Source organism: Sapajus apella, unplaced genomic scaffold (assembly GCF_009761245.1).
Source record: "Sapajus apella isolate SASKATOON/1434 unplaced genomic scaffold, GSC_monkey_1.0 scaffold18, whole genome shotgun sequence".
Classification (NCBI taxonomy): Eukaryota; Metazoa; Chordata; class Mammalia; order Primates; family Cebidae; genus Sapajus; species Sapajus apella.
Genome location: NW_022436958.1, coordinates 3141411 through 3157299, shown reverse-complemented (window position 1 = coordinate 3157299; position 15889 = coordinate 3141411). Strand labels below are relative to the sequence as shown.

The following is a 15889-nucleotide window of genomic DNA, read 5'->3' as shown; positions in this document are numbered from 1 at the left end:
ATTGGTATAGTTGCTGAAGGGTTCATCTGATATGATCTCTAAAAATACCAACCTGATAAGGCCAGTTTGGGTATCCAAGTACCATAGTCATTCTGGTTATTAAGTCATACTGTCTAAAAATGATTCTAGTCCATTGCTGTGAAATTATCCTAAAAATAACTGAACTGAGAAGATTAAACCCCAGTGTGTGGTGATGACAGAACTGTCCACTTGACCACAATAAGCATGCTTCCACCTACTTCATACTCTAAGGCTCAGCTCCTGGAACCCACTGCTTACACTCGACAAGAGGTCAGAAGAGGGAAACATCACTATCAGGCTGTGAAAAATAATTCTCTGGGTTCAACGTCCTGTTTGAACCATTGATAGGCTCCTAGGGAAACCAGGACAGCATGGCAGTCAGGAGGCCAGAAAGCTAAGCAGCAAGACTTTATGGGATCTCGGAGGGGAAGGTAAAGAAATTCTAAAGACAATCTTTTCCCATTTTGTATTTTCCCAAGGACTAGGTCAACTCTGACAGAACTTAAAGATAATATCACGGGGGAGAAGAGACAAGGTTTGCATACAATTGGTTGAGGCTTAAATTGTGGAGCAGGGAAAGCAAAACATTTATTACATACTTTATATTGGTTTTGATACTTTTTTTAGATATAATCTTTAAGCCAATTCTAAGGAGTGCCAAGTGTGAAACACATCATAGAGCATGGGGTACATATTTGGAAGTGCCTGACAGTCTCAAACTCCAGATCCTGAGATAAAGCTGACTTTGTGTTTCCTGTAGAATGTCCTTAATGTGCTTCGGAGATCAGGAGTCATAAATGTAGTGTATGTATGAAAGATATATGAAGAAAATTTTAGCATTAGAGCTGGGTCAGCAGGCACTCAATTGAAGCCCAACCATTCAACATTTATGTTACTTACCAACTGACACATGCTTATGAGCTTAATGGTATTAGGTGGCTCCATCTAACACAATGGTGCTTTTAGCCAGTTTCTTAAAAAACTCCTTTGTCCCCCGTCTGGTCCCTTCCCGCAGCCGCGCCCACCAGCCATGAGCACTAAGCAGTTCAACAAGGGCCTCTCATACCAGCTATCAGTCAAGGTAAAGAACCTGCTCCTGTCCAAGAATGATCCCCAGAAGGAGGCAGAGCTCCGCAGCTGGATGGAGGGACTCACCGGCCTTTCCATCGGCCCCGACTTCAGAAGAGCCTGAAGGACAGGATTATCTTATGTACACTCATGAACAAGCTACAGCTAGACTCAGTCCTCAAATCAACTGCTCCATGCAGAAGTGGCACCAGCTAGAAAACCTCTCCAACTTCATCAAGGCCGTGGTCAGCTACGGCGTGAACCCTGTGGACCTGTTCAAGGCCGACGACCTCTTTGAAGGTGGGAACATGACGCATGTGCAGGTGTCTCTTCTTGCCCTGGTGGGGAAGGCCAAGACTAAGGGACTGCAGAGCTGGGTGGACATGGGTGTCAAGTACCCAGAGAAGCAGGAGCAGAACTTCGACAATGCCACCATGAAGGCATGAAGGCCAGCCAGTGTGTCATTGGGCTGCAGATGGGCACCAACAAATGCACCAGCCAGTCAGGCATGATCGCTTACAGCACAAGGAGGCATCTCTATGACCCCAAGAACCACAACCTGCCTCCCATGGACCACTCGACCATCAGCCTACAGATGCGTACAAACAAGTGTGCCAGCCAGGTGGGCATGAGCCAATGGGCTGTAGGGGAAGGGGTTCAAGGCCATATCCCAATATGTGTAGGGTGAGGGTTCCTGCTGGCATGTCCAGACTATGGGCGGAGCTGTGCTGGGGAGAAGAGACCTGGGTTTGGAAGTAACTGGTCCTCGAAAGTTTTCACTTGCCTCGCCTCTTCCCCCTTTTGTCACCTGATCAGTTGTGGTTTCTGTACCTGCAAAAGTTACAAAAGAAAAACACATTTTTTTTTTTTTTTTTTTGCAGAATAGGGTGGAGACAATGGAGACATTGCTGGGAAATGAGTCCCTGGGAAAGGGGGCCTGGCCACCATGCTAAATATCTCAGGCTCCCATGTGGTTGGATATCCCTAGGATCCTCAGATCAACAGACCTCATACCCTCAGACCTGCCTTGGAGCCTGGTGGGGAAAGTGAGGCCTGTACAAGGAAGTGGAAGTCTGAGTTACTGAGGCTAATCCTGACCACCTCCTCATGCTAACCCCCACCACTGTGGCCTCAGTAGTTTTTTTTTTTTTTTTTTTTTTTTTTTTTTTAGTTGTTGCCCATGCTGGAATGCAGTGGCGTGATCTTGGCTCACTGCACCACCACCTCCTGGGCTCAGGCGATTCTCCTCCCTCAGCCTCCCAGGTAGCTGGGACTGCAGGTGCTCCACCACACCTGGCTAATTTTTTTTTTATTTTTAGTAGAGACAGGGTTTCACCATGGTTAGCCAGGCTGGTCTCAAACTCCTGGCCTCAGGTGATCCGCCTGCCTCGGCCTCCCCAAGTGTTAGGATTACAGGCGTAAACCAACACGCCCGGCCCCTTAGTCGGTTTTAAAGAGACCCCAGCCCTCTTTCTCCCCTTCTGGGCTTGACCAGCTATACTGCTCCCTCTCCCCTGGCTACACACCCCCCCACCAATTACTACACAGGAGCCCCCACCCAGGGGCCCTGCTCCATGAGATAATGTGAAATACGACTGTGGACCAAATTCAACGAAACTTATGTTTGTAAGGAAAAAAAAAAAAACCTCATTTGGAAGCAAACGAGGAATCTCCATTCAATTAGAGATGAAGCCATGCACTAGTCTCCCCTTATCCTCAGTCTTGCTTTTCCATGGTTTCAGTTACCCAAGATAAACTGCAGTCCAAAAATAGGTGAGTACAAGATGATAAGGTATTTTGGAAAAGAGGGAGATGGGAGACAGAGACCATATTTACACAAGCTTTATTACACTATATTGTTCTAATTGATTACTGGTTATTGTTTTTAACATCTTACTGTGTCTACTATAAATAAAACTTTATCCTGAGTATGTTCATATAGAAAAAAAACAGTATATACAGGGTTGGATGCTATCTGTAGTTTCAGCCATCCACTGAGGGTCTTGGAACATGTCCCCTGTAGACTAAGAAGGGTTACTGTACTATATCCCCATCCTCCGCTGGGCTAGGAATGGAATTACATGCCTGAAGCAAATCCCCACCCTGACTCAATGGTCCCAATGGCAAACAGGGGTGATGCACCACCAGACGCTCTGTGTGACCACATCTGCAGGAGGACAAGTGCCTGAGGAGTTGTGGATGGAATGGGATGGGCCTGGGAAACACGGGCCTGGAGACCATAATGGTGAGGAAGAAAGGAGAGCGGAGAGTAGAGAAGAGAGAAAAGGTGGAAGAGGAAGAGTGGGAGAGTCAGGGAGGCAGGAGGAGAAGAGCCACTACTGCCCAGGAAGGGGGCAAAGCTACCGGAGGGCATCCCAATCCCAAAACTGACATAGCTCCCTTATGTTCCCGGTGCCCTCTAATATATAAAAACACTCTCTGCAGGCCAGGCACGGTGGCTCACACCTATAATCCCAACACTTTGGGAGGCTGAGGCAGGTGGATCACGAGGTCAAGAGATCGAGACCATCCTGGTCAACACGGTGAAAACTCATCTCTACTAAAAATACAAAAATTAGCTGGGCATGGTGGCACGTGCCTGTAGTCCCAGCTTCTCGGGAGGCTGAGGCAGGAGAATTGCTGAACCTGTGAGGCAGAGATTGCGGTGAGCCAAGATGGCGCCATTGCACTCCAGCCTGGGTAACAAGAGCAGCAAAATGCCGTCTCAAAAAAAAAAAAAAACCACTCTCTGCTAAGCACAAATCATTTTTCTAGTTGTCAACTCTTCCCTTGACTATTTTAAGGGCCTAATGAAAGGAAACTTATGGGTGAAGAAAAGAGATTCATTATACGGTTATTTCACGGATATAAACAACAGCCACACACCCCTCAATGTTGGTGCAGCACTCTACCTTGCCAGTCTCTTTTTGAGTTATTTTAAAAACAAATACAGTTCCGGGATTCTCTCTATGAGCAACCTAGAAAAAAGAAAAATGATATGGTGCAGCCACGCTCCAAAGGTTCCAGTAACCTCCACTCACCATGGTCTTTCTCAAAGTTTAGGCTTACCTTACTTAATTATATTTTCTCCTGAGAAGCATGAAATGTTACAGAGTTGGAAATGACATCAACTGATCTATATACTTTATTTTATACTAAAAGGAACGGAATCCCAAAGCCATTAAATGAGTGGTTTTAGGTCATGCACAGGTCTGGTGATGAAAGAGGATATTACCCAATTTTGCCATCACTACTGCACTATAAAGGGTGGTATCTCTACATACGTACATCACTATCTGTAGGTCAATAAATTAGCCATTAGCCATTTCTTCTTATTCACACAAGAAAAGCTTTTTAGAAAACACTCAGTTGTTATATTTTTTTCTTAATGCATGCTTCTGTAATCTCCTGAGACAGGCTTAGAGAGAATGCAGAGCTTATAGACAAGTCTTAGGAGTGTGATTTCTTTCATGTTTATAGTCTTATAATGCAATATGTATTAAAATGTAATTACCAGTATTTTTAGGTTGATAAAAAACAATTTTTGCTGGAATATTGTGAAATTTATGGAAAATAGATGATTATATTCAAGGTTTTAAACACATTTTCTGGTTCTTATTTTTGGTCATTTATTTAATTTTTATTTAAAAAAATCTCTTAATCATCAATCTATTTTTAAATAAATTTTGCAATATTTCACCGAAGTATATTCCACTTAGTCTTCAATGAGAACCTGAAAGACTAAGTACAAGTTAAAAGAATGGCGTTACTGTCATACTCATATGAAGAAGAAAATATAGATATATCGTCATTAGTTTTGGGACTGTGAAAAATATAACTTTTCTTAAGTATTGTTTTGTCTTTACAAAAAGCAATGTGTAATTCTCAGTCTGAAAAATTTCCACTGATGAAAAGTATATTCTGTAAAAGGTTACAGTTAAGGAAAATGTTAAGCATAGGAATTTACTGCCATCTTGTGGAATGTTTGCTGTTACATTCTGAAATACCTTTTTCTCCTTTATTGTCAAGAATGTCATTTTTGTTACTATTAATTACAAAATGATTTGAGAGGTCCCCAAGAACTAATCAGAACTAATACCTATCTATAAAACAAGACATGAGAAGACTCATATGTTTCACATCACAGAGATTTTTGATTCGTATAGCTTACCTACCACTTGTTTCCAGTCATTTACTCATCTACTTTTCCTGTTAAATAGATTTAGCATTTAATTTGATATATTTTACTTATCGAAAATTCAGAATGAGAGAAGAACAATGTGAGAGGGTTGATTGGTACAGAAAAGAGCAAATAACATATTCTATTCTGAGATGCTTAGGGCAGTCCAGGCATCCAGGACAATTGTTAATAAGGTAGGTCCTTACTAACCAAATTTGGTCCTGGGATCAGCATCAGCTGGGACATTTTAGAAACTGAAGATTTGGATCCCATTCCAGACATACTGAATCAAAATTTTCATTTTTACAAGATCCTCAATTGATTCACATGCTCAGTAAAATTTGAGATGTACTAACATTGGTCACCATATATCATTTCATTTCCATTTTTATTATAGCAGAATATGCACACACACACACACACACACACACACACACACACACACACACATACCCCACAGTTGCTTGGAGATGTGGGAAAAGCCAAGAATCAAAACACTTGAATTCAAGTCCATGTTATTCAATTTCGGCATCTGAGTTTAAGCCCCAGAATTTAATTTCTGTGGACCTGAGATTTTTCATCTGTATCATAGAGAAAGATGTTCCCAGGTGATTCTAACGTCCTGTCTCATTCTAAAATTCTTTGATTTATTATTTATGTGTCAGTTGTTCATTTAGTTAAATATCCATGCATCATTTATTCATGCATCAGCAACTTAATTGTTTGTCTCAGTAACTCTGATCACAACCCAATGATTAAGTTTTAAATTCACAGCTGGCAAGCTGGTGGCCCAGCAGACATGTTTTTCTACTAAGAAAGACATTTTAAATTTTTGAAATTATTTACCAACATTTTTAAGAATCATTATTTCATATCAACTCTATGGATTTTCTATTTCTCTTCAAAAATCAAAACACCTGTCCAAGCTCACACTTCCATACGGAAACAATTACCTAGTCTGAATCCCGGTTTGCCCCAGTCTCCACCCGACCCTTTTCTTGACATCAATGCCTGGTCCCTGTTGGCCTTGGGATCAGTAACCTCTGGCTTAAGTAGTGTCCTCAATTAAGACTTTTAGCCTGTCCAAAAGCTGTAATAGACAGACTGAATGAAAACTTGTATTCCTTTACAAGCTCTAATCCTCAACACTGAATTGTGTATTTCAACGCGGTATGAATAACCTTTTTATGTACCACAGTACTTTTTTATGACTATTAAGTATTCACAGCATTAGATTGAGAATTGACTTGTTCACACAGACCCAATTTACTAATTACCTCTCTTAGCCAACTTTTACATGTCCACATGTATAAAAATGCAAATAATACAGTTCTCTTTCTATTCAAAGGTTACCACTAAGCTCATGCTGTAGGAGAGGAAAAAAAATCTATTTTGCCTCCAAAATCTATTTTGCCTCCGACTGGACTTACGAATTAAACTGACATAAGACAGATTAGCAAGAGAACAGTATACCAGTCTTACTTGAGTTTTGCATGTAACTGGAGTCCTCACAACAAAGTGACGCCTCAAAGAAGTGATCAGAGCAGAAAGCTTATATACCATTTAAACAAAGCAATGAAAGATTTGTGAATAAATGACAAGACACAGGTGGTTGGGCTAGGAACAGTAATTGTCGGGTGCTGATTAAGAGACATATTGGGGAAAACTAATGGAAGATAAGGGTGATTTTAGTAAGGTTGTTTGTACAGATGCACTTCAGCATTGATTTCCAGTCTCTGCTAATAAGGATGTTCTCTTCCTTGTACGGGAAGGGCACCTTCCTTTGGTAAATTTTATAGCCTGTTTTTTAGGTGGAAAAGAGGAGTTCAGAAAGCCCTTCCTGTATCTGTTGTTTCTCAAGTGCCTTCAGCTCAAAACGGTCAATATGCCACGGTAGTATATTTTTGGGTGGCATGTCCTGAACTCCTTCAATGAAACAAGTGGAAGCCATAGCACTATCTTTTCTAGAGAAAAAAATAAAAACCTCCGATCATTGGTAAAGGTTTTTCATGCAACAGATATTTATTGAGCAATGTGCAGGGAGATATTATAGCTTTGAACAAGACAGACACACTCTCTAACCTCATAAATTGTGCGGTCTTACAGGGGAGATATACAATTGTGTAAGCAATTCCAGTCATCTCTGATGGTAGTTATGATAGAGGTTTTCATAGCTTAAAACAAAAGATGTGAGCTGGCGTAAGAGTTGGAAATTTTAGGAGATCCTAACGTCCCTTAAGCTGGGACCTGGGAACAATGGCAGTCATTCAGGGAACAAGGAAGGAAGAAGGTTCCCGGAAAGAATATCATGTGCAACGATCAAGGGTGAGAGCGAGAACATGGCAAGGAATGAACTGAAAGATAAACAACGTGGTTGGAATGGAAAGAAAGAAGAGGGAGGATGGTATAAAATGAGCCTGAAGACTGGGCAGTTTCTAGACATTGGGCATTACCCTAGGAGCTATGGGAAATCTCAAAAGGGCTTCAGTGAGTGGTCATCTTTGGGCCTTTAAAGTAGCACTCTCACTTAAGTACACATCTAAGAGCTTGGATACTCACAGATTGTACAGGTATCAAATAAATTAATAAATGCATTACTATCAGATCCCTGGCGTCTGATCTCATGTTCACTGTGACTGCACCTGTGGTGGAGCCATGGAGCAAGAAGCCTGTTCCGCTTGCATTTTCAAAGGTCTCTAGGGCATTAAAAAATAAAGATATGCCTAAACATGGTTATCAAAAAACTGTGTTTTATTTGAATTGTTTACATTTAACAAATTAACACTTGTAAAACACATAACACAAAAGGCATATCATTTGTTCTACATTATATATTTTGCCAAGTTAATCTACAATATTAATTTGTCGTGTCCTGGAAGCACTGTGGCATAGTAATGAGACATATGTTCCATATTTTACAACATATTTTTTCCATCCTGTCATGTCTCTCTGTGATAGTATGTATGACCTCATTTGGGGATAATGCTGAAAGTCTAAATGTGAGCCGTGCTGACTGTGAGGAAGGCCTAGTCGAATGGCCTTCTGGCCCCATGGAGACAAACCCTGGCTACATGGATGAGGCAGTGTTACAGCCAGCAACATTTATTCATGGGTGCACAGAAGGTCGAATGCATTATCCCTTGACCTGCAAGCTGAAAGCCAGTCTTGTCTGGCTGATCCTGCTGTTCCTAAGCAATCCACAGCTGGGTGACTCATTTAGGATGGCACTTTACTGTTTGAAAGCATTCTTTCTGTTTAGCCCACTTATTTCTATCTCACTTAATATAACCTCTAGACACTGGTTGAGCATGCTGCTGGTAAAAATTCACTGTACATATTAGACGGCGCAGAGTTAAATTATGGGGACAGTGCCTGAATATTGATGGCTTATAACCAGTGTCTGATGATCTTGACTTGATAAGTGGTGTGTGTGAAAAGGACATCTACGGCACATTATAGGTCATAGAACTGTAAAAAAAAAATATGTTTTCAAAGACCCATGCCCAACCCAAGATTTTTAAAATGAAAATCTTTCATTTTGAAAAATTTCAGAGAAGTCCCATGTAATTCTTATGTGACTCAGTGTGTTAGCGTCAGTGCTGAGACTAGGACATTGTACTCCAGAGGTCCACGCATCACTTTCTGTGTCATCGCTTTTTCTTGGATCTTTTTCTTGTTAAATAGACAAACAAAAACCAAAGCAAAATGTCCTAAGATTGAACACAATCATCATATCCTAATAAAAGGCTGGTAAATCTGAGCCTGCAGGACAAATCTGGCCCACCATCTGCTTTTATAAATAAAGATGTATTGGAACACAGTCACTCTCATTTTTAAAGAATTGCCTATGGCTGCTTTCACATAACAATGGCAGCATTTAGTAGTTAGATGGAGACCTTATGCCCACAAAGCCTCAAATATTTACTTATCTCGCTCTTTCCAGAAAAAGTTTGCTGACCCTGGTCTAGAGCAAATAAAATTGGTTTGGAAGTATAATTGTGATTTATTTTTCTTTAGTTGTCTTACTTTAGGTTACTTTAGAGCACTTTGCAAAATAACAACTGGTGAGAGCAAGCATACTGAATATGAGAGGATAACGAGGCTGGGATTTTAAACCTGCTATCAATGAGCCACACGGAGTGGAAGTTTCACCTATTAGTTACTAAGCATTGATTATACTGAGGTGAGAATAGCTATAACAGGAAAAGTGTCTAAGCACATGTGCATAACTTCCCCCAAAAGTTGCTCTTGATTGAGCCTTTACAATGAGCCATGCTATACTGAACACTTAACAAACATTATTTCATTGAATACATAGGACTCCTACAAAGTGGGGTTTAGTATCCTCACTTCTTATAAGAAAACTATGTCTCAGGGAATTCAAATCACTTGCCCAAGTTCACCTGGCAATTAAGTGTCAGAGCCAGGATCCACAGTAGGCTGATCCAGCTCTGCAGTCTTGGTTCCTAACCTCTATCGGTCCTGAAAGCACACTGTGGCAGTCTGCATCAGCCTCTGCAAACTGCTCAATCACCACCAGACGTGGCTGTGCAGTGAGGGAAGCTTTTTTTTTCTGGTCAAAGGGGAACCCAAGGCATTTCTATTGATGCTTTGCTTGTTCTTCCCACTTTGACCCTAATTTGGGAACCCAGGAAACCTGAACTATGCCAATGCCTATAGGTTCAGGGAGAAAGCGAGAGGAAGTCCCAGAAATCAGGACTACATAAAGCAGCAAAGGCAGGTGCAAGAATCCCTTTCCTGTCCACCTCCAAGGCACTGCAGGCAGCCACGCCCCCTAATTCAATCCAAGTGTGACACCCCACCCCACCCCCGCTGCTTTGGTATTCACTTTAACCAGACTTTTTAAAAATTAATTTTATGTATTTCATTTTAAGTTCTGGGATACATGCACAGGACGTGCACATTTGCTATATAGGTTAATGTGTGCCATGATGGCTTGCTGCGTCTGTTAACCTTCCACCTAGGTATGAAACCCCGCCACTTCAATCAGATTTTACCTGCAAGAAGATGGGGGTGGGCAGGCCTGACACGACTGCAACGGGTGCTGCATCCCCTCCAGAGGAAGCACTTCCCCTACAGGTAGAAGGCAGCAGTTACTGGGAAGCAAATCAGCCTTCAAGCAACTTCAGTGACTTGCCCTAAAGGATTTAGATCTCTTTCCTCCAGAATATTAAAATTTAGACAAAAGTCATATAATTAAATGATTATGAGTAACTTAGAAAATATGAAATCTCTCAGAATTAATTTAAATTTACTCATTTTTTAAGAGCCACATACATTTTCCCCAAAAATATTTCATTACTCAATTTCACAGCCACTTTAACATACAGCAGTCGCTCTCCTTTTTTCATGCTATTTAATACCGTGTATTACCAGTTTTCATGCCAGTTACCTGTGATAAGAGTCTTACCCTTGTCAAATTTGGAAAGGGATGTTTCTTCAACTAGGAAAATATTTTTCTCTTTTAGCTCTAGACATCTGAACCAAAAGAAAAAAAAAATTGCCTTCAATGATGAAAAGCATGATGTGCAAATCGACTCTCTGGGTTCCTGTGGAGCGATTCCTATCCCACGTAAATAACTCTTCAGGCCCCCTGGTCAGGACTTCTCAGGCAAATTCTCTTCCAGGCAGATAGGAGTTGAGATGAGGCAAAAGCAGCTGTGTGCAGTATAGCTTCAAAAGGCAAGGAGATAACTAGACAGATCTGCCTCCAGGCAAGTCCTTCACGAGAAAGCTTACCAGACAGGCAACAGTTCTTGCCTGCCTAGAAAATAAGGCAAAAGCCACGGGGACTAAAGCTCCTAGTCAGGAAACTTCCTCAGCATGTCTTCGAAGGCAGGTCAGAGTGAGGCAGGCAGGACCACTGGGCATGGAGCTAAACTGTGGAGGCCCAGCCTTAGGCTCCTCTCAACATGCTGTCAGTGTAACAATGTTTCTAGAAGAAAAACAATTTATTTTAATGAAGTACTGATTTAGACTCTGAGGCAACTGCTGACCTATCTTGCTCTGAAAAGATAAAAGGAAGAATGTAATGTGTGTGCTGCTTGAAAAAGGTGTAAATGCAGCTGATACATCTCTGTGCATGTATTTATGAGAGTTTTGTTGGCATGCAGTTGTGTCATCCATATGCAACCCGGTTAATGATTCTTACCATCTTATCTTGAGTTCACAACCTATGATTTCAGGTGAATTTCTTTTTAGAGAGGACATAGCAATCAAATATGAAAAAGAAAGCATATAACTGGTGGGATATTTAAAATAGCCACAATAACAACAAATTTTATATTCCTGAATTTCAACAGGTGAAATAGATTAGAGATAGCACTGATTATAAGAGATCCTAAGTCTGTTTGGTAAACCTCATTGGGAATTGTCCATTGGTTAGCTTATTCTGTGAAGTGAATTTAGAAATTAGAAAGTCTCAAATAAACAGACCATGCAAGAGCTAATTAGATAATTATGACTGACTTAATGCCAATGAGATAGACACAATAAAGGCCAAATCAATGGCCTGGAGCAATGTTGCTCTAAATCTCATGTCTTTAAAACAAACTGGGGAATGTAAATTTGGTCACACTAAATAATGTATTTTACAGGAGCTTTTGCCTACCTGGGCATCAGACTTTTCTGGTGCTAATAGAGTCCAAGCCCCCTAAATACTAGTAATGTCCCAAATCTGCACCTACATACACCTTCACTAAAAGCAACAACTTTTTCTAAGAGCTTGTCTCTGACTCTCAGTCCAGGAGACTGCTTCTAACAGAGAAAGATGAGAAGGAAGGTCAGATAAACCAAGGACCACCTGATCCTAGATAAAGCCCTTGGACAGAGGCCTGGCCTTCACTAGGTGGTCTCCCTCCTCAGGCATGTGAGTAGGATGCTTAAACACCCATGGTAAAATCAAGTATGAGAAGAAAGAAGTATCAAGAGATCAGTAAAGATGGGAATGTTTTTCGTAGCCTAATTGTGCCTGATAGAAATCTCTCCCAATGTATGTAATAAAATATGGCATAAATAAATAACAATATCACACACCCAAAAACAGGTCATCTGGTGTGTAAGCATGAAAATATGAGAAAAGATTACAAAGAGTATGTAGTTCAGACAATTAAAGGCTGAATTATAGAGACGGTAGCACAGAAAAAGGCACCAATTCAAGAGGCATATACACCAAATAACTCCTATTGCATAATGAGTACATCATTCATTCACCCACCCATCCAGCACATGCTTACTGAGCATCAACTAAATGTTAGACAGCATTCTCAGCACTGGGGAATATGGTGAACTAGACAGAATGCACAATCCTAAGGCACATACATTTTAGTGGAGAAAACAGAGGGAAACATATTTATGCATAGGTAGCAATAGGACTTTTCAGGTGAAATAAATCAGGATAAGGGTTAAACTAGAGTATGAAGAGGTCACTTCGGTACATAGAAGCTCTCCTATATTGGGGTTAGGAGGGCCTTTCTGAATGACACTGTAGAACAAGTCCAGTGAATACCTGGAGAAAGATAGTCCCTAGAAGTAAGAATAATGAGAGACAAACTCAAAGAGATTGACAAGCTTTGGATGCTTAGGGAACAGGAAACAAGCCTGCATGAGCAAAGTAGAGTGGTAGAAGCTGAAACAAGACAGATGGGCAGGGGACAGCCCCTGTGGGGCATTGGAGACCACATTAAGAAGTTCGGATTTTGGCCGGGCGCGATGGCTCAGGCTTGTAATCCCAGCACTTTGGGAGACCGAGGCGGGTGGATCATGAGGTCAAGAGATCAAGACCATCCTGGTCAACATGGCAAAACCCCGTCTCTACTAAAAATACAAAAATTAGCTGGGCATGGTGGCGCGTGCCTGTAATCCCAGCTACTCGGGAGGCTGAGGCAGGAGAATTGCTTGAACCCAGGAGGCGGAGGTTGCGGTGAGCCGAGATCGCACCATTGCACTCCACCCTGGGTAACAAGAGCGAAACTCTGTCTCAAAAAAAAGAAAAAAAAAGAAAGAAAGAAGTTCGGATTTTTAAAATACGTAAATAGAAACCACTGATGGTGTAGAGCAAGGCTATGGGGAATGGCATGATCTGAGATTTGTATTTAAAAGATTATTCCATCTCCCGTATTGGAAACATACTATATCTGAGAAAGCATGGAAGCAGACCAGTCAGGATGCTATTAGAGCGGCCCTGGAAGGGGACGGTGGTAGATCAAAATAGAGTGATAGTAGAGGAGCAAATGGGAAATAGTCAGATTTGGGTTATGACTTTAATTTCTGGGGACCTGGGAAAACTAATGACCATTATACTTTAAAAATTGCTATGCAAATGTTGTCAACACAGGCCTTTATAGCCCATCAATTACTTCGATGCTTTAAAGTAACATTTTCCCTGGATCTAGGTTCACCAGCTTGTCTGATAGCAGGACAGGGCTTCAGCACACATGCTCCCCTGGAGCATCTGATTCTGTAAATTTGGTGGGGTCTAAAAACAAATTATCTAAGAGGCTTTAACAACAGGAAAGTTGGGGAGCACTGGCTTAATAACTGAATTTCTTCATGTTCCACATGCTGTGTAGTTAGCTCCAACTCCCAGTGAAAAATTTAGTCCTCATGACTGTGGGTATTGAGGATATCACCAAAGTCATTGCTTTCAATTCCAGATGCAGTTCAGAATCACACAATGGCCTTGATAAAAATGTTTTTGGCCAATAGATCAGAAGTAGGCATGTAGGTAGTCTCATTGCTCCTAGATTTCTTCTGTTTCTGCTTCCTACCATACTAATTCAGATTATTAATTGTACTTTTTTAATTCAATAAGGAACTCAGATACTAAGTCAAACTTCATAGTACCTGATATTAAAAATGCTTCTCCCTTGCTTAGAAACTTTCCCTGAATCACATTTTTCTACAAATCTCCAAATTGTGGGTTTGGCATTCAAGAAACCTGCTATGGTTGGGCTTCTGCATAACTTCACAGCATTTTCCATTCCTAATACATTAAGATTCCTAATACCCATGTTCTGACCATTTTGTCAGTCATAACAAGGACCTCACGTTTGTAGCTGTTCATTCATGTCATTCTTTCCTTCTTTCTAGGATTCTACTTATCAAAATTTTACTGTACTCTATCGCCCATCTGATATGGTTTGGCTCTGTGTCCCCATCCAAATCTCATCTTGTAGCTGCCATATTTCCTACATGTTGTGAGAAAGACCCAGTGGGAGATTATTGAATTAAGGGTGTGGGTCTTTCCCAAGCTGTTCTCATGATAGTAAATAGGTCTCACAAGATCTGATGGTTCTAAAAATGGGAATTGCCCTACACAAGTTCTCTCTTTGCCTGCTGCCATCCGTGTAAGATGTGGTGTTGAGCCTGTGAGTGCACAGAAGTCAAGAATTGAGGTTTTAAAACAGCCTAGATTTCAGAAGATGGAAACGCCCGGATGCCCAGGCAGGAGATTGATAAAGGGGTGAGGTCCTCATGGAGAACTTCTGCTAAGGCAGTGCAGAAGGGAAATGTGGGATGGGAGCCCCCACACAGAGTCCTTACTGGGGCACTGCCTAGGGGAGCTGTGTCCTCCAGAACCCAGAATGGTAGATCCACTGACAGCTTGCACTGTGTGCCCGGAAAAGCCACAAGCACTCAATGCCAGCCCATGAAAGCAGCTGGGAGGGAGGCTGTACCCTGCAAAGCCACAAAAGCGGAACTGCCCAAGACTATGGGAACCTACATCTTGCATCGGTGTGACTTGGATGTGAAACATGGAGTCAAAGGAGATCATTTTGGAACTTTAAGATTTTACTGGCCCAGTGGATTTTGGACTTGGGTGGGGCCTGTAGCCCCTTTGTTTTGGCCAATTTCTCCTATTTGGAATGGATGCATTTACCCAATGCCTGTACTTCCATTGTATCTAGGAAGTAACTAACCTACTTTTGATTTTACAGGCTCATGGGCAGAAGGGTCTTGGATGAGACTTTGGGCTATGGACTTTTGATCTATTGCTGAAATGAGTTGAGACTTTGGGGGACTGTTGGAAAGGCATGATTGGTTTTGAAATATGAAGATATGAGATTTGGGAGAGGCCAGGGGCAGAATGATATGGGTTAGCTCTGTGTCCCACCCAAATCTCATCTTGTAGCTTCCATAATTCCCATGTGCTGTGAGAGGGACCCAGTAAGAGATGATTAGATTATGTGGGTGGGTCTTTCCCATGCTGTTTTCATGATAGCGAATGGGTCTCACAAGATCCAATGGTTTTAAAAACAGGAGTTGCCCTACACAAGCTTTCTCTTTGCCTGCTGCCATCCATGTAAGATGTGACTTGCTCCTCCTTGCCTTCCACCTTGATTGTGAGGCTTCCCCAGCCACATGGAACTGTAAGTCCAATTAAACCTCTTCCTTTTGTAAATTGCCCAGGCTTGGCTATGTCTTTATCAGCGGCATGAAAATAGTCTAATATACCATCTCTAAACTCTTCAACCAGAAGTGACTTTTCCTTTGTGTCAACCTTAAAGGAATGACCATCTTGGCCACTTCTATGGCTTATAAGGCCCTATATTGTGGCTGTGTACTTAATTTAGATTGCTGGTTGATGTCAAGTGCTTT

The 15889-nt window shown here is 41.5% G+C and overlaps 1 pseudogene; it reads left to right on the top strand.

Moving 5' to 3' along the window:
* Positions 1-1051: 1051 nt before the first annotated feature.
* On the top strand, positions 1052-1777 carry LOC116557138 (annotated as a pseudogene).
* Positions 1778-15889: the final 14112 nt, after the last annotated feature.